The sequence below is a fragment of the Halichoerus grypus genome, chromosome 10, assembly GCF_964656455.1.
Source record: "Halichoerus grypus chromosome 10, mHalGry1.hap1.1, whole genome shotgun sequence".
NCBI classification, from domain to species: domain Eukaryota; kingdom Metazoa; phylum Chordata; class Mammalia; order Carnivora; family Phocidae; genus Halichoerus; species Halichoerus grypus.
In genome coordinates this window covers 101,716,821-101,742,473 of record NC_135721.1, presented here as the reverse complement: position 1 = coordinate 101,742,473, position 25,653 = coordinate 101,716,821, and the positions used below count along the sequence as shown (strand labels likewise).

At 38.8% G+C, this 25,653-nt stretch overlaps 1 long non-coding RNA gene across 1 annotated transcript in view; it reads left to right on the top strand.

Moving 5' to 3' along the window:
* Positions 1–25,653, top strand: part of LOC118534580 (uncharacterized) — a 569,730-nt gene that overhangs the window by 343,448 nt on the left and 200,629 nt on the right. Inside the window, exon 2 of the long non-coding RNA XR_013441946.1 lies at positions 14,104–14,223. This is a non-coding gene — a long non-coding RNA (uncharacterized LOC118534580). The remainder of the gene's footprint in view (positions 1–14,103; positions 14,224–25,653) is intronic.

Here is a 25,653-nt window from a genome sequence, read left to right as displayed (position 1 = left end):
GCTTTGGTCATAGGATGCCAGGTGGGACCCAGGGATCTATCATATTGTCAATAGGAAGTTTGGCAAGTTCATAAGAATAAGTAATATGATTATTTGGTTCATACACAGTTCACAAGTTTGAAATGTTAGATTAGTTTAAATTTTCACAGAAATACTTTAGGCACTAAATATTTTTCTCAAAAGTTTTGCATGTGCTTAAAGAATTGGGTTGTTCAGTTCATCTTGACTAATATTATATTCACAGAAGTGATTGGTTTTGGCAATGGTATTTTCAGTAGTCTAACATTAAAATCAGTCGCTGTGTTTTGTTTCTTGTTAAATTGTCTTTTATTCTTAGTGGTATATACTGCTATATCCCAATTGATGAAAATGGATGAATGACTTAGAAATACATCATTAAAGATAAAAATTCTATTAAAAACATGATATATTCAGATAAAATTATGACATAAATAGTAAACAGGTCTTCAGTATGAATACAGAATGTGAATTTATGTGGACTGGAAATTTCACATGTGTAGCTAAAAATGAACAGTGTAAATGGGGAATACAATTGTTAATATCAAAAATCAAACTTTATTGGACTAGTGAGGTTTCCATCTCCAAAAATGAAACTTTTGAAAATATGTTATGAAGCCATCTATGTTTTCATGTCATTTTAAAATAAAGAAACTTGAGGAGGCGGAGCAAGATGGCGGAGGAGTAGGAGACCTGGATTTCGTCTCCTCTCAGGAATTCAGCTGGATAGGGATCAAACCATTCTGAACACCTACAAACTCAACAGGAGATCAAAGAAAAGAAGAGCAACAACTCTCTGAACAGAAAAGCGACCACTTTCTGGAAGGTAGGACGTGCGGAGAAGTGAATCCGAGGCGATATTCGGGAGGATAGACGGCGGGGGAGGGGCCTCCGACGGCCGCTTCTGGCAAGTGATAGAGCCACGGAGCACAAAGTCGGAACTTTGAGAAGTCTGCTCCGCTGAGGGACGTCACTCTGGTGGCGAAGTGGGGGGTGGAACCCTCGCGGGACAGTGTGGTCTCAGGACCCTCGGGGTCACAGAAAGACCGGGGGTGCCTGAGTGCGGCAGAGCTCCCAGGTATCGGAGCAGGGAAGCCGGCTGCAGAGACGGAGCCCAGGCGCGGGCTCTCAGCTCGGGGTTGCTATAAACCGTGATCCGCGGCACAGTCGGGCCACTGCTCCTCCAGCAGGGACCCAACAAGCGGCAGATCCGGGGAGACTCACCTTCTTCCCCCGGGAGGAGAGGTGCGGGAGCGCACCGCGGGGATCTGCTGGGTTTGGAGACTCCACCCGGGGTCGGGTGCCAGAGATAGAAACGCGCAGTCACAGGCCGGGTGAGAACAGAGTGCGGCCGGAGACCGGGGAGACGGGAGTGACTGACGGCTTTTCTCTGGGGGCCCGCTGAGGAGCGGGACCCCGAGTTCTCGGCTCCGCCGGGGCGGAGACTGGGAGGCCACCATTTTCACTCTCCGCCTCCAAAGCTGTACGGAGAGCTTGCAGGGAACAAAAGCTCCGGAGAGCAAACCCGAGCGGATTACTTAGCCCGGACCGGCAAGGGCGGGGCAATTTTGCCTCCGGCAAAGACATTTGGGAACCACGGCAACAGGCCCCTCCCCCAGAAGATCAGCAAGAACAGCCAGCCAAGACCAAGTTTACCGATCAATGAGAACGGCAGAACTCCAGCGCTAGGGGAACACTGCACATAGAATTCATGGCTTTTTTACCATGATTCTTTAGTCTTTCAAAGTTAATTATTTTTTTAACTGTCTTTTTTTCTTTTTTCCTTTTTTCTTTTTTTTTGAATTTTTCTTTTTCCCTTTTTCAACCAACATCTTATCAATCCCTTTTTTTAAAAAAAAAACATTTTTATTTTTCATTTTTAAAGTCATATTCTATCCCTTCATAGTAGTTACCCGTATTTTTGGCATATATATATAAGTTGTTCTCTCTTTAAAATCTTGAGATAGTTTCTTCTAACAGATCAAAATATACTCTAAATCTCTAGTGTATGGGTTTTTTCTACTCCCCTGCCTGATCACATTCTCTCCCTTTTTTCTTTCTTTCTTTTTTTTTTAATCCTCTTCTTTCTTTTTTCAAACAACTTATCAAATCCTTTTTTAAAATTTTTTATAATTTCCATCTTTACAGTCATATTCCATCCCTTCATCATATCAACCCTTATTTTTGTACATATATAAGTTTTTCTTTCTTTAAAATTTTGGGAGGGACTTTCTTTTAACAGACCAAAATACACCCAAAATCTAGTGTGTGGCACTGATCTATAATCCAGCCTGATCATATCTGATCACATTCTGTTTTTGTTTTGTTTTGTTTTGTTCTGCTTTTGTTTGTTTTTATCTTTATCTTTTTCTTTTTTCTTTTTTTCTTTCCTTTTCTTTTTTCTCTCTTTCCCTTTCTTTTCCCACTGCTTCAGGTCTTTTCTGATTTGTTTAGAGTATATTTTCTGGGGACGTTGTTACCCTGCTAGCATTTTGTTCTCTCATTAATCTATTCTCCTCTGCACAAAATGACAAGACGGAAAAAATCACCTCAACAAAAAGAACAAGAGGTAGTACCGACTGCCAGGGACCTACTCAATACGGACATTAGTACGATGTCAGATCTAGAGTTCAGAATCATCACTTTAAAGATACTAGCTGGGCTTGAAAAAAACATGGAAGTTATTAGAGAAACCCTTTCTGGAGAAGTAAAAGAACTAAAATCGAACCAAGTAGAAATCAAAAAGGCTATTAATGAGGTGCAATCAAATATGGGGGCGCTAACTGCTAGGATAAATGAGGCAGAAGAAAGAATCAGTGAGATAGAAGACCAAATGATGGAAAATAAAGAAGCTGAGAAAAAGAGAGATAAACAACTACTGGATCACGAGGGCAGAATTCGAGAGATAAACGATACCATAAGACGAAACAACATTAGAATAATTGGGATCCCAGAAGAAGAAGAAAGAGAGAGAGGTGCAGAAGGTATAATGGAGCAAATTATAGCAGAGAACTTCCCTAATTTGGGGAAGGAAACAGGCATCAAAATCCAGGAAGCAGAGAGAACGCCTCTCAAAATCAATAAAAATAGGTCAACACCCCGACATCTAATAGTAAAACTTACGAGTCTCAGAGACAAAGAGAAAATCCTGAAAGCAGCTCGGGAGAAGAGATATGTAACCTACAATGGTAGAAACATTAGATTGGCAACAGACTTATCCACAGAGACCTGGCAGGCCAGAAAGGACTGGCAGGACATATTCAGAGCACTAAATGAGAAAAATATGCAGCCAAGAATACTATATCCAGCTAGGCTGTCATTGAAAATTGAAGGAGAGATAAAAAGCTTCCAGGACAAACAAAAACTAAAGGAATTTGCAAACACGAAACCAGCCCTACAACAAATATTGAAAGGGGTCCTCTAAGCAAAGAGAGAGCCTAAAAGGAACATAGACCAGAAAGGAACACAAACAATATACAGTAACAGTCACTTTACAGGCAATACAATGGCACTGAACTCCTATCTTTCAATAGTTACCCTGAATGTAAATGGGCTAAATGCCCCAATCAAAAGACACAGGCTATCAGATTGGATTAAAAAACAAGACCCATCGATATGCTGTCTGCAAGAGACTCATTTTAGACCCAAAGACACCCCCAGATTGAAAGTGAGGGGGTGGAAAACCATTTACCATGCTAATGGACACCAAAAGAAAGCTGGGGTGGCAATCCTTATATCAGACAAATTAGATTTTAAACCAAAGACTGTAATAAGAGATGAGGAAGGACACTATATCATACTTAAAGGGTCTATCCAACAAGAAGATCTAACAATTGTAAATATCTATGCCCCTAACATGGGAGCAGCCACTTATATAAGCCAATTAATAACAAAAGCAAAGAAACACATCGACAACAATACAATAATAGTGGGGGACTTTAACACCCCCCTCACTGAAATGGACAGATCGTCTAAGCAAAAGATCAACAAGGAAATAAAGACTTTAAATGACACACTGGACCAAATGGACTTCACAGACATATTCAGAACATTCCATCCCAAAGCAATGGAATACACATTCTTCTCTAGTGCCCATGGAACATTCTCCAGAATAGATCACATCCTAGGTCATAAATCAGGTCTCAACCGGTACCAGAAGATTGGGATCATCCCCTGCCTATTTTCAGACCACAATGCTTTGAAACTAGAACTCAATCACAAGAGGAAAGTCAGAAAGAACTCAAATACATGGAGGCTAAAGAGCATCCTACTGAAGAATGAATGGGTCAACCAGGAAATTAAAGAAGAATTAAAAAAATTCATGGAAACCAATGAAAATGAAAACACAACTATTCAAAATCTTTGGGATACAGCAAAGGCAGTCCTAAGAGGAAAGTATATAGCAATACAAGCCTTTCTCAAGAAACAAGAAAGGTCTCAAGTACACAACCTAACCCTACACCTAAAGGAGCTGGAGAAAGAACAGCAAATAAAGCCTAAACCCAGCAGGAGAAGAGAAATAATAAAGATCAGAGCAGAAATCAATGAAATAGAAACCAAAAGAACAGTAGAACAGATCAATGAAACTAGGAGCTGGTTCTTTGAAAGAATTAACAAGATTGATAAGCCCCTGGCCAGACTTATCAAAAAGAAAAGAGAAATGACCCAAATCAACAAAATCATGAATGAAAGAGGAGAAATCACAACCAACACCAAAGAAATACAAACAATTATAAGAACATATTATGAGCAACTCTATGCCAGCAAATTAGATAACCTGGAAGTAATGGATGCATTCCTAGAGATGTATCAACTACCAAAACTGAACCAGGAAGAAATAGAACACCTGAACAGACCTATAACCACTAAGGAAATAGAAGCAGTCATCAAAAATCTCCCAAAACACAAAAGCCCAGGGCCAGATGGCTTCCCAGGGGAATTCTACCAAACATTTCAAGAAGACTTAATACCTATCCTTCTGAAACTGTTCCAAAAAATAGAAATGGAAGGAAAACTTCCAAACTCATTTTATGAGGCCAGCATTACCTTGATCCCAAAACCAGACAAAGACCCCATCAAAAAGGAGAATTACAGACCAATATCCCTGATGAACATGGATGCAAAAATTCTCACCAAAATACTAGCCAATAGGATCCAACAGTACATTAAAAGGATTATTCACCACGACCAAGTCGGATTTATCCCTGGGCTGCAAGGTTGGTTCAACATCCGCAAATCAATCAACGTGATACAATACATTAACAAAAGAAAAAACAAGAATCACATGATCCTCTCAATAGATGCAGAAAAAGCATTTGACAAAGTACAGCATCCTTTCTTGATCAAAACTCTTCAGAGTATAGGGATAGAGGGTACATACCTCAATATCATAAAAGCCATCTATGAAAAACCTACAGCGAATATCATTCTCAATGGGGAAAAACTGAGAGCTTTCCCCCTAAGGTCAGGAACGCGGCAGGGATGTCCACTATCACCACTGCTATTCAACATAGTATTGGAAGTCCTAGCCACAGCAATCAGACAACAAAAAGAAATCAAAGGCATCCAAATTGGCAAAGAAGAAGTCAAACTCTCACTCTTTGCAGATGATATGATACTTTATGTGGAAAATCCCAAAGACTCCACCACAAAACTGCTAGAACTCATACAGGAATTCAGTCAAGTGGCAGGATATAAAATCAATGCACAGAAGTCAGTGGCATTCCTATACACCAACAACAAGTCAGAAGAAAGAGAAATTAAGGAGTCGATCCCATTTACAATTGCACCCAAAACCATAAGATACCTAGGAATAAATCTAAGCAAAGAGGCAAAGGATCTGTACTCAGAAAACTATAAAATACTCATGAAAGAAATTGAGGAAGACACAAAGAAATGGAAAAACATTCCATGCTCATGGATAGGAAGAACAAATATTGTGAAGATGTCAATCCTACCTAGAGCAATCTACACATTCAATGCAATCCCCATCAAAATACCATCCACTTTCTTCAAAGAAATGGAACAAATAATCCTAAAATTTGTATGGAACCAGAAAAGACCCCGCATAGCCAGAGGAATGTTGAAAAAGAAAAGCAAAGCTGGCGGCATCACAATTCCAGACTTCCAGCTCTACTACAAAGCTGTCATCATCAAGACAGTATGGTACTGGCACAAAAACAGACACATAGATCAATGGAACAGAATAGAGAGCCCAGAAATGGACCCTCAACTCTATGGTCAACTAATCTTTGACAAAGCAGGAAAGAATGTCCAATGGAAAAAAGACAGTCTCTTCAACAAATGGTGTTGGGAAAATTGGACAGCCACATGCAGAAGAATGAAACTGGACCATTTCCTTACACCACACACAAAAATAGACTCCAAATGGTTGAAAGACCTCAATGTGAGACAGGAGTCCATCAAAATCCTAAAGGAGAACACAGGCAGCAACCTCTTTGACCTCAGCCGCAGCAACTTCTTCCTAGAAACATCGCCAAAGGCAAGGGAAGCAAGGGCAAAAATGAACTCTTGGGACTTCATCAAGATAAAAAGCTTTTGCAAAGCAAAGGAAACAGTCAACAAAACCAAAAGACAACTGACAGAATGGGAGAAGATATTTGCAAATGACATATCAGATAAAGGGCTAGTATCCAAAATCTATAAAGAACTCATCAAACTCAACACCAAAAGAACAAAGAATCCAATCAAGAAATGGGCAGAAGACATGAACAGACATTTTTCCAAAGAAGACATCCAAATGGCCAACAGACACATGAAAAAGTGCTCAACATCGCTCGGCATCAGGGAAATCCAAATCAAAACCTCAATGAGATACCACCTCACACCAGTCAGAATGGCTAAAATTAACAAGTCAGGAAATGACAGATGTTGGCGGGGATGCGGAGAAAGGGGAACCCTCCTACACTGTTGGTGGGAATGCAAGCTGGTGCAGCCACTCTGGAAAACAGTATGGAGGTTCCTCAAAAAGTTGAAAATAGAGCTACCATATGATCCAGCAATTGCACTACTGGGTATTTACCCCAAAGATACAAAAGTAGGGACCCGAAAGGCTACGTGCACCCCGATGTTTATAGCAGCAATGTCCACAATAGCCAAACTGTGGAAAGAGCCAAGATGTCCATCAACAGATGAATGGATAAAGAAGATGTGGTATATATATACAATGGAATATTATGCAGCCATCAAAAGGAATGAGATCTTACCATTTGCAACGACGTGGATGGAACTGGAGGGTATTATGCTGAGCGAAATAAGTCAAACAGAGAAAGACATGTATCATATGACCTCACTGATATGAGGAATTCTTAATCTCAGGAAACAAACTGAGGGTTGCTGGAGTGGGGGGTGGGGTGGGAGGGATGGGGTGACTGGGTGATGGACACTGGGGAGGGTATGTGTTCTGGTAAGCGCTGTGAATTGTGCAAGACTGTTGAATCTCAGATCTGTACCTCTGAAACAAATAATGCAATATATGTTAAGAAAGAAAAAAAGAAGAAGAAGAATGTAGCAGGAGGGGAAGAATGAAGGGGGGGAAATCGGAGGGGGAGAAGAACCATGAGAGACGATGGACTCTGAAAAACAAACTGAGGGTTCTAGAGGGGAGGGGGTTGGGAGGATGGGTTAGCCTGGTGATGGGTATTGAGGAGGGCACGTTCTGCATGGAGCACTGGGTGTTATGCACAAACAATGAATCATGGAACACTAAATCTAAAACTAATGATGTAATGTATGGGGATTAACATAACAATAAAAAAATTAAAAAAAAAAAAAATAAATAAAAAAAAAATAAAATAAAGAAACTTGAACTTATTTTTCAAATCAAATGCAAACTAATGGATCAGGACAAAGTGGAAAATTTTATCCCTTAAGTCAAAGAAGAGCTAAGAATGAGAGATGCATAATTCAGTTTTTCTCTTTATAGCAAAAACTAATATCAATCTTATTATTGCCCAAATCCTTGTAAAACCAGCCATAAAATTAATGATAAGTATAATGCACAGAAAGGAGGCTGCACAAGCCATTACCAAAACAAACCATGACCAAAATTCCTTTATCCATTGATATTGTCGAATATTTCTAACAGTAGTAGGCTGTTATGATTAATGCAATACTAATTTGACTCAAAAGCATCTTGTCAAAGGAGTCCCTTTAGCCCCACCTTCCGGATGATCTGTTTCTCTCCCCTGAATATTTTCAGATACCTGGCGTACTTCCATGTGCACATATTGCTTGATGATATACCTCTGAGTATCACAAAATCATCATATTACAGGGACCATTTGGGTATCCTAGGCAAATTTGAATCGGCTCAGTTCTTCCTGAGAGGTAACCATTATGCTAGTTGGTTTTCTTCCAAGTGAGTACAAATCATATTATACCTTTGTGATCAGAACTATGTAAAAAATCACATGCTTCTCCTTTTTTTTTTTTTTTTTGGAGTAAATGCTTTTTTATTTTAAAAGAGGATAGATGGTGTGTCTAGAATTCTTTTTTAATTTAATTTTATTATGTTATGTTAATCACCATACATTACATCATTAGCTTTTGATGTAGTGTTTCATGATTCATTGTTTGCGTATAACACCCAGTGCTCCATTCAGTACGTGCCCTCTTTAATACCCATCACCAGGCTAACCCATCCCCCCACCCCACTCCCCTCTAGAACCCTCAGTTTGTTTCTCAGAGTCCATAGTCTCTCATGGTTCGTCTCCCCCTCCGATTCCCCCCCCTTGATTTTTCCCTTCATACTATCTTCTTTTTTTTTAAACATATAATGTATTATTTGTTTCAGAGGTACAGGTCTGTGAATCAGGTTGATTTTATAGACACCAGTTAGGATTAAGTTGATCTGTGTTTTCCCCGTCCTTGTATATTTGATTCAAGGCAAAAGCCAATTTTCTTCATTTAACTATGTGTATTTATTTTAGGATATTATTTGAACTTGAACATTCTGGTGTATTTTATTGTTCCTTGTGCTCTGCATCACTGTATTTACTCTCTACCTATTGTGACTGTGATAGCCAGTGACCCAATTTACAGTTGGATGAAACCAGAAATGTATAGCACTTTCTACAACACCTGGCTCCTTAAATCCCTGCCCTTCTTTCTCCTTACTCCTTTCTCTCCTGTACAGCAGATGGGTTTGGTGTGTTTTCTTTTTTCTATTTGTCCTCAAAGGATCTCATTTGTCCTAAGTTTTGGTGCCAAGCTATTGTCCTATGATCTCTGTTTGCAATCTGTCTTCACCTTGTACCCAACTCACAAGCCCTTGGCACCTCCTCACTTTCTTCAAAAAGGAAAAAAAAAAATCCCAGCCATGCCAAATATATTAGAGAGAAACAGAATGTTTCCTGAATCTTCCAAAAAGAAAATGCAGAAGGGTTCACATTTTCTTCTCCCCACCCACCAGCAATTTGCTCCAGACTTCTGCCCCCCAGGGGATCTTAAGTCCCCTCTGGTATAGCCAGCAGCTCTCCTCCCTGTGCCCCCACAGAGTCTACACCTGGCCTTTATTATGCTCCTTTTTGTGGGATTTTTGCTAACACTCGAAACACTTATTAAAGTGAGTCTTTCCAACAAATGCAATTCTCTAGTGAGAGGAGGTCTAATTAGGAAAAAAAAAAATTGTGTTATTATAGCAGGAAAGCAGGCAAGTAGAGAGGAGGGTGTATTTAATACAAAACAGCTTCCTTGTGCTTAGTAGGAAAAGTATTTCTACCAGTAATATGTGGATCTGGAGCTCTTCTAGCTTTTAGGGTCTAACTAATTGTGTAAATTTCATTTGTTTCATTTGAAACCTGGCTGTCATTTCTTCTCAGGAGAAAAACAAGAGATCCTCTGACTACACATTCATCCCCTGATCACCTGTCAGCCTCACAGGAACAAGCATCTTGCAATTTGTCCCTGCCCAGGCACTTCATCTTCAAACAGAAACTGTATCTTAATTATAGCCTTTAATGGGCTGTTTCACTCCAGGATCAATATGTCTGACAAAAACCAAGCTCTGCTAAAAGCTCATTAATTCACATCTGACTAATTCAGGATTTGTGATGATTTTGGCAGGGACCAACCTAAAGTTTACCTCTTGTACTGCTGCTTGCAAAGGTCTAGCTTGGCCAATTAATTGGGAAGAACAGAGTTGCCAGGGAAGTATTTACAGCGTATCTATGTGCATGGAGATAACAGGCTGATTGCAGCTTCTCCACTGCTCAGTTACTACTAGGCAACCCCAGTTAACCACTGTTTTGTATTAGCATCATGGACTTGCAAACTGCAAAGTGCACCGCCTTAAAAAGTGTCTCCAGATCCACTAATTTTATTGCTTTGGGGTTGAGGCCTTTGATATATTGCATCACATCACTCACCCCACCTCTGATTTCAGCCACAACTCCAGTGCACATTTCCACATGAGGTCAAATTCAGCTCTGCAGGCAGAGTCTGGTCTCCGGCATGGGGTGTGCAGGTCTCCTTGCCATTCTGCTCAGGGCTTCCTCTGAATCTACAGGAAGAACAGGCTAGAAGTATAGGTGGCTAATGCCTGCAGAGACTAATGCTCCACCAGTGGGAAGTAGTGGATACACTGATGGACACTTTAGGAGGCATTCCATCGGCTTCTCAGAAGTCCTGGTAGAAGTGAGCCCCTGTGGCTCTCAGCTGTGACCTTGATCATGTACACTTGTATTGGCTTTTCCTGCTTTCCGGTCTTACTCTCCCTGCTCTATGGCATCATTTTTCCAGATAAACTACCTGCCCCCCACTCTGCTTTTGGGGAAACCCAAACTAAGACACCCACTCCTACAAAATTATGTATGAAAGTATGCATGTATTTGAAATGTTTGCTCATTCCTTAATCCACTCATTCCTTGGTAAGTATATTTCTTCCTTGTGCTTCCTGGGTTTGGGATAGTCCTTTGGCAATAACATTGAGCAGGCAATGAGTATCTTCTTTTTTCTTATTTGCACTTACAAAACTCTTTTTCTTCTCCCTGATGTCCTTTTCTTGGGTTATCATAGTCCCTTCTGCAGCCATCTATCCAGTTCTGATCTATCCCTGGTGCCATTCCTCTGCCTCATCCTTTTCCTCAAAATCAGCATAACTTATCCCCCCTCCTACTTTGTCTTCTGCTCAGTGTTCTGTTTCTTAGTAACATAACCCCTACTAATTAATATGGTAGATAAATCTGGTCAGAAGAGCTCATGTGTTTTTATATTACTCTGAGAAGGTAATAAGTATGTGGTTTACCAGGACCTTCTAAGCAATTGGGGCCTTTCCATTATCACTCAAGCCATGCAGATGTGCCAAATGCTGTTGTCTTCTTGAACCTCAGTTGTTGTCCTTTGAATTCTGTGGATCTTCCTTCTTCATCTTTTTGGTCTTCATCTCTTCTTCTTCCCATTATCTAACTCCTTGTTACTCACTGTGATCCAGTGACCAGTAACATCTGTTATACCTGGAAGTCTTCTATTAATGTAGAATTGCAGGGGCCACACCACATCTACTGAATCACAGAATCTGCATTTTTAAAAGACCCCCTAGGGGATTCAGAGGCACCTTAAAGTTTGATAAATATGGTGACTGATGGTGGTTTCCTAGGCTTCTAGACCTGTTCTTTTCCTCATCTTCCATACTCTCCCAGGCAATGTCTCTGCCTTCCTGGCACCAATAACAGTCAATAAACTGATAACTACAACAACTGATTTCCAACTCAGATCTCCATTCCAAGCTCCTGCTTGTTTGTGCAACTGTTCAGTTGACCACTGGATGTCTGCATCTGGGTATCTCACAGGGGACCCCATCTCAAGATATGGAAGGGTGGTTGCTCCAGTGAAGCTGCTGTTGATGGGCTAGCCTGGATATCTATATCAATTGGGACCAATTTAAAATTAGTCCAGGTGGTTAATTGTTGCTATAGTAAAAGCAAGCAAGCAAGCAAACAAACAAAAAACAAAACAAAACCAATCAGTTTTGTCCTCTCTTGAATTTGTCCTTTGTCCTTTCTTGAAGGAGTCTAGGAACATTTTATTCTCAAAAACTAATGACTTTTCAAACTCTTAGTTCCATCCCCCCCCCCCCCCGCAAAAAAATAAACAGGCTTGTGGGGGATACTGTTGGTACTCCTCCAGATTCGCTCTTCAGAGTCAATATGGCTGTCTTTCTGCTACTGGAGATATCTGTGGATGTATCCATTCCAGACAATTGTCTTAAGTGGTAGGAAACTCATTTTCTCAAAGGTACACCCTTCTGAGAGGGCGGTCTGTGGCCAATGATGGGTCAGTATAGGGATATGGTGGTCTAGTCCCCTTATCTCAATTTGGAAAAACTCAAAAGGGCTTATTCTAGCTTCAGAGCTCTTGTAGGATCAGTTGAGGCCTCAGCTGTAACCATATCATGGGTTGGACTCTACTTTTACCTAGTACTCCTGTCCTCACTTTCCCACAGGTACCTCTAGAGAGGACTTCCCAATACAGCTTCGGCATGGAATACTCCATCCCAGAGCCTATTTGCAGAGAAAACAACCTAAGATACTACTGCTCCTTCATTATTTCCTATCTTACTAATGCACCAATATTTATCCTGCTGCCTGAACCAGACAATTAGGGATGTTTTTTACTTCTCTCCCACACAAAGAGGTCAATGTTGCATTGATCTCTCCTTTCTATCCTTCTGACCATTGCCCCCGTTGATCTGTCTCTTTCTTGGAAAATTACAACAGCCTCATAACTTGCTTCCTCACAGCAACCATCATAATATTTCTAGAATTAAACAAATAATATCATTTATAATCCTTCTTCTTATATAAAAACCTCTCAGCATAAAATCCAGACTTCTTAAGACACCATATAACACCTATTTGGTTCATTCAGCACCAGGCTTACCTCTCTCAGAGGAGTTATTTCATTGTGTTGTCACAGGTTAGCAGGTTTTCTCCATGTGAAAAGTGGCCTCTTTGACGCTGAGAATGTGTTTTTGTATCTCAGCATTCCTAGAGCCTTGTCCAAAGGGTAGCATCTAGTAGGAATGTGAATGGAAGTTTCCTGCAGACATCTACTCTGTCCCTCTGTGTGGGCTATTCCTCCCATCCAACCCATTCTAAATTCAGGAAATGAGTGCTTTCACTGTTTGCTTATGTGTTTAACCTGTCATTTACCTTTACTTCTTAAGAACAACCATTTAAACTTGAGGGCATGACGATCCATTAGGAATTTGCTGGGGTGACTGGGCAGCCAGGATTTACAGCACTCTGTCGATGTGATTCTTTTTATGCATCCTGTAAATTTTAGTTATAGCTACACTTGTCTGTGGCCAGTGTGGACAAGGCTGGCTCCTTTTTGTAATTTCATAATCACAATAAGATCATAAATCTCAAGCTGCCTTTTCTGTCTCTCCTTTTCTTTTCTTTTTTTTTTTTTTTTGGTAGCCTATTGCCTGAAGCAAGACAATGGACTTTCCAAGAAAAATGTCATCATTAACAGATAGCCACTCTCAGTGAGTCAGGCGGTGCTGTTTCAGGGATACGTGAAGTTCATCCCCATCTCTCGACTAAAGGCTCAGTATTAAAAACTTGTGAGGATTTTCTCTGTGACCAAGTGATCACATCTTTCCAGAGCTGAAGGACAGGTGTGCAGATATGAGTATCCAGATGTTGGTGTCATCCTTATGCCTCACCCAGATGGTCCCTAGTCTTTAGGAGAACAATACAAGTAGTTTGACAATGTGGAAATTTGTTCAGCCTTCCTGGATGTAGTAACTACCTTTTATGTCACTATTATGTTAAGTCTGTCCAAATGGCTCCATCTGTGTTGTCCAAAAAAAATTATTCTTGAAGATTGGGATTTTTAAAAGTAAACACAGTATCTTAGAACAGATACGTTTACTGAAAAACAGTGGAACAAAAATGCAAAGAGTTTCCATATCCTCTATACTCAGTTTTCCTCATTAACATGTTAGTATGATATATTTGTTACAAATAAATAACCAATATTGATACATAATTACTAACATCCAATAATTTATTTATCTTTTCTTAGTTCTTTTTAACCCAATATCATTTTGTGTTCTAGGATCCCATTTGGGATACCAATTTATATTTGATCGTCATGTCTCCTGAGGCTCCTCTTGGTGGTGACAGTGTCCTAGACTTTCCTTGATTTTGATGACCTGGACAGTTTTGAAGAGTACTGGTAAGTTATTTTGTGGAATTCCCTCATTTGGGATTTGTCCGATGTTTTTTGCATGATGTGACTGGGATTATGGATGTTTGGGAACAAGACCATGCGGGTAAAGTGACATTATCATCACATAATATCAAAAGTATGCATACTTAACATGGTGTCGCTATTGATGTCAACATTGATCACCAGGCCAAGACAGTGTTTATAGGATTTTTTCATAGTAAAGTTATCCTTTTCTCTTTCTTTTCATGCTATACATTTTGGAAGAGAGTCACTATGCACAGTCCACACATAAGGAAAGGAAAATTAATCTCTACCTCCTTGAGGGACAAGTATCTACATAAATTATTTGGAACTCTTCTGCAGAGAGATTTGTCTTTTGTCCTCCATTTATTTATTTAGTCAACCCTTTACTTATATCAATATGGACTAGTAGATACTATATTTTGGGTTATAATCTAATATTACTTTATTTTGTTGCTTAAATTGTCTCAGACCTGACCACTGGGAGCTTTTTCAGTTGACTACTTTGTCTCTTTAACATACCCCCACCATTGTGGGGACGTTTTGTTTGTTTGTTGGAGTATTTCCTTACTTGCTGGTCTTCAAGATATATATGTATATGTGTATATTATATATATATATATATATATATATATATATATAACAAGATATATAGAGTATAATATATGTAGTATAATGAAATATATAATAGAATAGAACATATATAATATATTCTTACATATATAATCTTATATATTATATATAAAATATATAATATAGCATGCATATGTGTGTGTGTATATATATATATATACACACACACATTATATATATATATATATATACATATATAGCGTTTAACATGCCTTTTAAGTTTTTGCTGAAAGCATTATACATCGGGTAATGGGAACTGAAGTAAATAGGCCTTTTGTGTAAGGTTTTATGTTAATCTGGCTAGGAATTGTATTGTGTTTAATATTTGCTGTAGCTATATTGTTTTGATCTCCCCTGTTGACTTTGGGCTTTCATAAGTGCTCCTCCTCAGAGTCCGCATCTTGCAGCTCTTTCTGCTGAAACCCACTGTTATTACACTGGAGTGCTGTTGGTGTTGTGGTAAGATATGGCGGAATGGAAGTGTCCTATAACCTTATGATTAAATCTCAATCTTTCAGTGAATTCAGTCTTCCTGTGTCCCTGGACTATGACCTTCATAATGTTTCTTAGCTTTTCTTTTTCCCTTTAGATGGGACCGGAAGGCTTGTAGGGGCTGGAGTGGGAGGAACATTCCTCGCCTAGCTGGGATGAGGCTCTGGCAGTCTTTTTTTCTGCAGAGGCTGTCTTCTTATGGAGAATGGTCTGGGCATATTTCACAGATTACCGTACTTCCACCTCCTGCACCAGAATCTTGAGGGGATCTTTCTTGAATCTTTACCCTGAGAGCTTTGTGCAGTTCTTGAGGTAAAACACACCGAAGTATAGGGTCTACCCTAAGATTGCAGCCCTAGAAACTTTTCATTCCCAAATCCAGCACATACTCAGTTTCCAGCAGTTTTTCCAAATGCCCATTTAAGTGTTTGCACCAGTTTAGGGCTCCAGCAACTTCTGTTCCAAGTAAATAGATCTTGGCTGAGGTTCTCTGGATGTGTCTTGTCTCTCCTGATTTTGGTGTGGTAGAGTGCCCTATGAATGACCTAAATTCTCAATGGCTCTGAGAAAAGTCTTTGCTTTAGTTTATTCACCTTTTCCTTATAAGGACTGGATTGATGACTTCTAAGCTCTTTACATCAGAGGTGAAACTAGAAGTCAAAATTGGGATTTTAAGCAGAGTATAAGGAGAGTCAGCATGACCCTAAACAACATGATGTCACCTCCATGATTCTTAATTATACAGTCAGCCTCATATTAAGCACCTGTGCATCGTCGTTCGCACATCCCCACCTACACACACACACACACACACACACACACACACACACAAAACATCACTCAACTTTATGAAAGACATTTGTTAAGTGAGTACTAGAGACTTTAGAATCTTTCAGTGGGTATATTTTCCTTTATTCATCTTGGACACAAATTTACTCTTGATTATTTTTTAACGGTTAAACAGATGTAAAATGTGCTTTCAAAATGTGTTTATTAAATGAACAAAAGTCTTTAGTAATTACATAATGATAAAATGAAATACAATGTGAGGGAAAAAACTTTGATTTTATATATAAATTGTAACCAATAGAGGATTTTGAAAGTCAAAATTAAGATTGATCATTATTACCACTTCCCTGAAAATGTTGCCATACCAAAGAAAAATACAGAATTGCAGGGTTGGAAATAACTGAAATCACCATAATTTCCTGTCTCTGTGTTAAACAATATTGAGACTGGGATATTTTTCTCTCTATATATTAAACAGTACTGAAAACAAGCAAAAAAGCTTAGCTACTTGCTCCAGAAAAATACTTCTTCCAGGAGAATAAGACTGTAAGCAACTGAAGTTACCTAAATGTCATGACTAATAGCATGCTTATCAACTCTCTCAAGACCCTCACAGGCTTTGCTCAGGAATTCAAAGCTATGCCATAAATTCTGCCCAGTCTCAATCATCCCCCTACCTTCCAAAAACCACCTTAAAATTGACCCACCCAGCCTAGAATCTTATACATATCTTTCCTTTATTTCTCCCTACTTAGATGGTATTAAGACCATCTTACTTTCCTCAAATAAGTCCAGTAATCTTACCTTTGCTCTATCAACAGGTTTTTCTAATCATCTTTTAGGGAACTAATAGGTGATAAAAGGAGCTGGAAAGGATAATTGAATGCACTACTTTGGGAAGCCTTTAATACGGTTTATATTGTAGAGTCTAATATAGCTCTTGCATTTCAAAAAATTATGCCTACACCCTCTCCAGTAATGAGAAACTTATTAAAATTATTTTTCTTTATTTTTTCCTTAGATCTATCAGAAAGTTCCCCCTTATTTTGGTGAAATTCCATCTCCTTTTTACATTAACTACTGGAAAGCTCATGACAGGCTTGTGAATGCACTGTGATTTGTGATTTTTGTATGCACCTTCCAGAAACACAATTGCAATAACTCTTCACTTGAGAAACTTAAAGAGGAAGGGAACTTATGACTGTTGTAATATATTTTTAAATAGATTATAGCTCCTTAAAGACCTTAATTTGACAACAAAATGCTTTTAACAAAATCTAAGGAAATACTTAGTGATGGGATTTATTGTTAAAGATCTAAATTCTAGTGACAGCCATTCTAAAAAATCATTTGAGATCATTGTAAATTAAATAAGCAAACCACAGTCGAGGACTGGTAAAAGCTGCCTCAATTCTCCACTTACTTTTTCCTCTGTCACTTCTTCCCAAATACACATGATACAGAGAGCTTGGGAAATGATTTTCATGTCAGTGAATAATTGTATAGTCTTATGGGATGGTGAATAAATCATTTTCTTAAGCTGGCTAAATTGTGCTATGCCGTTGATCAATAGTGTCTGCATGTCTTCCTTCCTTCCTTCCTTCCTTCCTTCCTTCCTTCCTTCCTTCCTTCCTTCCTTCCTTTTTCTTTCTTTCTTTCTTTCTTTCTTTCTTTCTTTCTTTCTTTCTTTCTTTCTTTCTCTTTCTTTCTTTCTTTCTTATTGCATTACTGCAGGGGAGCAAAACTTGCCACCTTAAAATGTGTCTCTTTGGCATGTGGATTACTTAAGGCTGATTGTTGTTAAGAAACAGAAGGCTCAGGAAGAGCTTCTGACCTCCCTAACTACCTAAAAGAATTTAGATGAAGGACCTGCTCCAGGAAGGGAGCTCTCACCATAGATAACTATAGCATAATATGAACATAATATGAGTAGACAGGGAGAAACTTACCAAAGACTGTTTGTTTAAATTCCCCTCTATGTCCCATTGCTTCTGTATGGCCCAGCAAACATTACCAGATATTTACTCCTTTTCATCTTCTTATGAATTGTCTTTCTTCTCTTTTGAGTCCAGGACACCCACCCCCTTCTCCTTAGCTCTGATGGTTTATAAGCCTTAATTGCCTGCCTGCCTGTGGGCCTCATATTCTTATGGATTCCGTGTACATACATAATTAAAATTGATTTTCTCCTGTTTATCTGTCTTATATCAATTTAATTCTTAAGAGCAGCCAAAAGAATTTTAAGGGGTAGAGGAAAAATTCCCCCCAACAATAAAATATACATAGTTTTGTGTATGCATTTCTAAATTTTTAAAAAGGGCTTATTAGTTCAAGATATTTTGAGGTATTCTGGACTTGGCCAATATCTAGCTGCTTGGGTCATTGTCAAGTAGCTGGCCAAAGTGAGCATGATCAGAGGAAATTCTGGGAAGAATCGCTGTTTACTTCTCCACACACACCAGGTAGTATACCAATTTGCATGGTGTGCCCACCTCCTTAATGTGCATTGCCCCATCTGCCATAGTCAAATCTCATGGTATTTCTTCTTACAGGCTTGTAGGGTAGGGCAACATTCATTCCAGAGGAATGAGAGAAGTGCTGATCAAACTGTGCCCTGGGCTTTCAGTGAAGAAAGAACTGGGCTTTCAAGAGCAGACCAGGAGTGGGAACCTCAGAGACCATGACACTTCCTTCAGCCAAAGAAATTCAGGATTTTTTATTTTATTTATTTATTTATTTAGTTAAATATAATAGCAGTTATGCAGAAAATTTCATTTTAAAAAAAGGAGGGCGCCTGGGTGGCTCAGTTGGTTAAGCGACTGCGTTCGGCTCAGGTCATGATCCTGGAGTCCCTGGATCGAGTGACGCATCAGGCTCCCTGCTTGGCAGGGAGTCTGCTTCTCCCTCTGACCCTCCCCCCTCTCATGTGCTCTCTCTCTCTCATTCTCTCTGTCTCAAATAAATAAATAAATAAATGAAAAAAAGGAAAAATGCTTCTGAAGAAATGTTTAGAAACTACTGGTCTATTTCCATACTATAGTAAATTATATCCAATTCAATTTAAGTCTTTCCACATCCAAATTCATGGAACCCCTGGGATCTACCTGCAGGCTCAGGTGCTGCACAGATCCCAGGCTGAGTACCTTGTCTTAGGACCACAGCTTCTTCTCTTATCTACCAAGAATTTTCCTCAATACACATTACTTGCCTCTATCTCCGTATGTTACCATGTTGCATGCTTTTGGGCTCCTGCTGGGCTTCATCTACCTGTTGAGTCACTCTCACAGCCTGGCTCCCATAGTCCTCTCTTTGCTTCTCTACCGCTTTATTTGTCTTTGCAACTGCATAGAATTATCTAAAATGTATGTTAAATAATGCATTTGTTTGTTGAAGCTCCCTTGCACAGAATATAAACTCCATGAATACAAGGAATTTACCTGTTTAGGTTTCTGCAGTATCGCCAGTGCCAAGGAACTCTATTAGTTGTATATAAAAAGACCTGTGATTCTACTCTGTAACTTCCTAGGTACCTATGCATTTCTTCTCTCATTAGCTGCAGTTAGAGCTGTTCAGATTCCATGTTATGCCAGATTCTTCTTGTATAGGTCTTACTACAAAGCAATAGGAAGATCAACCACCTTCTCTCTGAGAAATGATATTCTGACTTATACTCCTGCCTTGTTTTTTGTCCATGGATGGCAGAACTTTGTCAAATAAGTAGACTCCCATTCATCTTATGCACATAGAGTGATAGGAATAATAGCAAATACAATTACATTGTTTTTTTTTTAAAAAAAAAACAACCCAGCTTTATTGAGATAGCGTTCGCATAACACACAATTCACTCGTTTAGATTGTACAATTCAATGGTTTTTTGATATTATTAATTTTTAAAATTGTGGTAAAATATATATAACATAAAATTTGCCATTTTAACCATTTTAACTGTATAATTCAGTAGAATTAATTGCATTTACAATGTTGTACCACCATTACCACTATTTATTTTTAAAACTTTTTCATTACGCCAAACATAAAGTCTATACTCATTAAGAAATAACTCCCTATTCCCCTTCTCCCCAGGCTCTAGTAACCTATAATCTACTTTCTGTCTCTCTGAACTTGCCTATTCTAAGTACTTCATTTAAGTGGATTCATACAATATTAGCTCTTCTGCATCTAATTTATTTCACTTAGCATAGTGCTTTCAAGGTTCATCCATGTTGTAGCATGTGTCAGAACTTCATTCCTCACTTTTCTCTCAATTTTTAAAAAATATTTTATTTATTTATTTGAGAGAGAGCATGAGCATGAACAGGGGGAGGGGTAGAGGGAGAGGAAGAAACAGACTCCCCGCTGAGCAGGGAGCCAGACACAGGGCTCCATCCCAGGACCCTGGGATCTTGACCTGAGCCTAAGGCAGATGCTTAACCAAATGAGCTACCCAGGAACCTTCCTCACTTCTCTTTTAATCGCTACAATTACATTGTTTAAAGAATGTCTGGTTCTGCCCACAGCCTCAGCACCCTATAACTAACTACCCATTAAGGAAAAAAAGCTCCCATAAAACCCTAATAAATCTTGGGACTCTACATGCCCCAAAGTACTCAAATTACCAGAAGTAATTTAAAAATATTTCTATTCCTCACTTAGGTGTCAAGTGAAAAGTTACATCTTTCAGCCCTTATTTAAAAAAGAAAAAATTCCTGTCTATCTTTCCTAGTTCTCAAATATTATATTGCTGTACCAGAATAGCTCTGATCTCTTCACCCACAAGTCTATCACAAAACTGCCATAGATACTCATGCTATACAGACCTTCTCTTTTTTCCATTCCCTGTATCATACTGTCTCACCTCCCCAAAAGAAGTCCCCACTTGACTTATACTTTGTATCAGTTATCTATCTATCTATCTATCTATCTATCTATCTATCATCTATCTATCATCTATCTATCTATCATCATCATCTTTCTATCTTAATTATTTATGTATCTATGTATCATCTATCTATTTCTATATCCGTTTGTCTGTTACAAACCACTCCAGGACTTAGTAGCTTAAAATGATTATTTTTATATTCTAAAATATCTCTCCCAAGATATTTATTAACTATAAAGTTAATTAAATAGTAACTCTAAAATGGAAAATTAGAAAGAAACCACCTTAACCTACTGATCAAGGTGAACAGCACTAAAAGCCAACTTAACGTCATATACTCCCTGATAGGATGGACTGAGATGGACGTCACTTCATTCCTAAGATGCAAAATCTCAACCAAACCCAAACTGAGGAATATTTTGCAAAATAACTGACCAGTACTCTTCAAAAGTATCAAAGTCATGATAGATGAGGAAAGACTGAGAAACTGTTATAGATAAGAGGAGACTAACAAGACAAAAACTAAATGAAATGTGGAATCCTGGACTAGATCCTGGAACAGAGAAAAAAGCACTAGTGGCAAAAAATGGTGGAATTTGGGTAAGACCCCTACTTACTAGTATTAATTTCCTGGTTCTGATCATTGGATTGTATGGGGTAATAATATTAAGGGAAGTTCAGTAAGAGGTATATGGAAACTTTCTATACTATTTTAGCAACTTTTGGATAAGTCTACAATTGGTTCAAATTAAAAGTTAAAGAGAGATACACAATGATATATTGCTTCATACATTTCTGTGGGTTCCCAAGTGATTCTTCTGTCTTACCTGGGCTCACACATGCAGTGGCATTTATTGGGTGAGATGGCTAGGTGCTGGCTTATCCAGGACATGGAGCAATTGGGCATCTCTTTTCATGTGATCTTTCATCGTGGGCTTCTTCTCACCATGGTGGTCTCAGAGTGGTTTCAAGAGGGTGAAACATAAGCCATAAGCCATAAGCTTCCAAATGCCTACCCTTGGCAATCGTGCATCGCTTCTGCCTCATTCTGTTGGTCCCTGGGTAGCTCAATCAGTTAAGTGTCTGCCTTCAGCTCAGGTCATGATCTCAGGGTCCTGGGATCGAGCCGAGTCCCACATCGGGCTCCCTGCTCAGCGGGAGCCTGCCTCTCCCTCTCCCTTTGCCCCTCCCCCCCACTCATGTTCCCTCTTGCAAGCTCTGCTCTCTCTCTCTCTCTTTCAAATAAATAAATAAACAAAAAACAAATAATAACAACAACAACAAAAAAAGTCCTGAGGCCAGGCCAGATTCAAGACTGTGTTGAGAGGAGCAGTGACAGAGTCACATTCCAAAGGGTTGTGGACATGGGAAGGCATAATTCATTGAAGACATTATTATAAAAATCTACCATGAGCCACATTGGGCAGTGCCAGAATACCACAAGGGACTGATGACCACAGGCTGGACACCTCCATCCCCACTGCAGTCACATCTGTCCTGCTGCAATCCCTGGGGAGTGTGGGCCCTCTCTCACCCTGAGTCGTTTTTTTCTCATGCAAAAATTTTCATGGAATAAAAAACAATCCCACTTTTATACATCTCTCTGGGGAATATATTGCATATGTGTGCGTATGCAAGTCTGTGTGGAGGTTGCTTTGTAAATTTAGGTTTGTTTTATTTTATAGCAGCAACCTTGATTTTCTCATCATTTGTTAAATTCTATTTCCCAGACCTAAATTCTGTAATGATTACAACGCAGATGGTTTCCGTATGTGTGTAACAAAAAGGGCTGGGCATCAGGGAGCAGCAAGGGAAAAGTTCACCATTTCTTTATAGTATTCACTACAGATAATTCAAAGAGGGGCTCACTGAGTTTTCACCAAAACATTTATAAATTTAAGTGGCCCTGACTCTCTTTTTTTCTCCAGGATTTTGCTGTGTTCCAATCAGAAAAAGTTTCACTTTAAGTCAAATCAAATGAAAGATAAAATCAACTAGTAACTGAACAAGAAAACAGAAATCAATAGTTTCCTATAGAGCAAGGAAGAAATCAATAAAAATTGGAAGGAGAACTCATTATCTATGTTCAGGGTAATCAGAGTTGAGAAAAATTCTGCCATTGGTTAATGGACAGGGGCAAATAATATGTCTCACAGATAGGATTGTTATTTGTGATTTGATACCTAAAAGGGTATTACATTCAGAGCTTCCAATTATAGGACCAGATAGAAAGTGGCGTCAATACACACTTCATTTTAATTGAATTTGGTGTTCAAATAGAAAATAAAAGTGAATTCTATCAAAAGACCTGAATTCTTGTTCTATTTGAGCCCAAGAATGAGCCTACTGCATTTTCTCTATTTACCATATGTGTTGATGTTACTTAAAAACAAGCTGTATTTGTTCTTACTTCCATGTAAACAGAACAGCAGTTTCTACTTTGGTCTGTCTCCCCAAAAGTTAATCTATCAGGAATTTCATATGCCTGTGCCCTGCCTCATCCGTCTTTTAGACAGTGATAAAAAGTAGAGTCACGGACAGCCAGTGGAGCCCCAAGCAGGCTTGTGCTCTTAATTACTTTTGAAACTTTGAAATCAAGATACCCTTTCCAAGAAGGATCTCTCATTTTAAATGAAGTGAATATTTTTCCTAGATACTGCACTTCATTTATGTTGTTAGACTAAAAAAAACTGGAACTCTTTGGTATAGAAAATGAAAAAAGCCTTTTGCTTTCATTCTGGGAGTTGGAGGATGGGGATAGTGTCATTTCTGCCAATCTAATGCAGTGAAAGGTTACAATGTAAGCCATTTTGATTAAAATAGAACTCTGGACACCTAGGTGTATAGATTCCCATATTACATTAGAATATATATGTTATACAAATATTAAATAATAATTATATATAATATTAAATATATTAAATAATCATAATTATATATGGTATTAAATATATATTTATTTTTAAAATTTTTTAAGATGTCATTTATTTTTTATTTTTTTATTGTGTTTTGTTAGTCACCACACAGTACATCATTAGTTTTTGATGTAGTGTTCCATGATTCATTGGTGGTCAGTAAAAGTTTTAATTGGCTTGAATAAATAAAAGTGTCATTGCACATTTCTATCCTACAGAGATATTTGGGTTTAAATATGCTTTTACGTGATTTTATCTATTGTATACAATAATGCATTTATTTTCCACAAGATGGCTTTATTAAACATAGATTTTGAAATTTTGACTCTTTTCTGTAAATTTAAGCTTTTAAGACTTGCAATATCCTCTTCTATAGGTCATTACCTGAAATGAGACTTTTTGGGCCAAGACTTCATGGAACATCTTTTCCCTTGTGTTGAAATAAGGTTGCATACAGTCAATCTGTGGATAGTAGTTATTCTAGGTGCAGGATAATGACCTGATTCCTGGAGAGAGAGTCAAAATAGAATACAGGATTCCTGATCTCCAAAATGTTACATGTTAAAGGGAACAGCCAGTACTAACAACATAGAGGAAAAAAAATTGCACAAATCAAATATTAACAAGTGCATATTAATAAAACTGTGGGAAATCAAAACATATAAATTCTGAATTGAAATGCAGGCATACACACACATATACACATTAAGGGAAGCTAACTGCTATAAAAGAAACAGGAAGGAAGGAAGGAAGGGAGGGAGGGAGGGAGGGAGGGAAGAAAGAAGGAAGGGGAAATGAAGGAAAGAATTTCAGTGGTGTTACATACTGATGGTTCCTTTCTCCCTTATGTCATAGAGGGTTTGCTCTGTGTGGTCAGTCATGGATGTAGGCTCTTATGATCTTTTGGTTCCATTTCCCTCTGAATCCTAAAAGACATCACTATTCACCTGGATAATTAGGAAATAGACATGGAGGATGTGGAGGGTGTTTTCCACATGCTGATTTGGGAATAGCATACATTATTTCCGCACATATTCTGTTGGCCAGAACTCAGTCACAGTGCCAAGATAGCCTCCAGTGATCCTTTCCCCCTGGTAGTCACACCTTGTGAAGTCCCCTCGCACATTGCTATAGCAGAAATGATGGTATGAGTTCCAAAATTATATTGTAAAGGATTTCTGCTTCCATCTTGAGCTTGCTCTCTCTTGGATCACTGATTTTGTGGAAAGCAAATTGCCATGTTATGAGCAGTCTAATGCGGAGACCTCCATGTTGGGAAACTTCTAGCTAACACCCAATAAGAAAACAAAAACCACCATGTGAGTGAGCTTGGAAGCAGATGGTCTAAAGCCAGTTGAGCCTTGAGATAATTGCAGACCCAGCTGACAGCTTGACTATAACCTCTTGAGAGAGGCTGAGCAAGAACCACCCAGCTAAGCCATTCTTGGATTCCTGACCCTCAGAAACTGTGTAGGATAACAACTATATGATGATTTCAGCTGCTAACATTTTGGAGTAATTTGTTACATAGCAATAGATACTTATGTGCATGATCTCACCTACCTGGGAAATGATGTCTAGCTATGTGATAAGGAAAGGATATGGCATTAGTGTATACACAGCTGTCTCTACCATACTCAGTATCCACCCTGTGCAGGAATCAAGATCAATGAGACATAATACCTTCCCCTGAGGAACTCTAAGAAC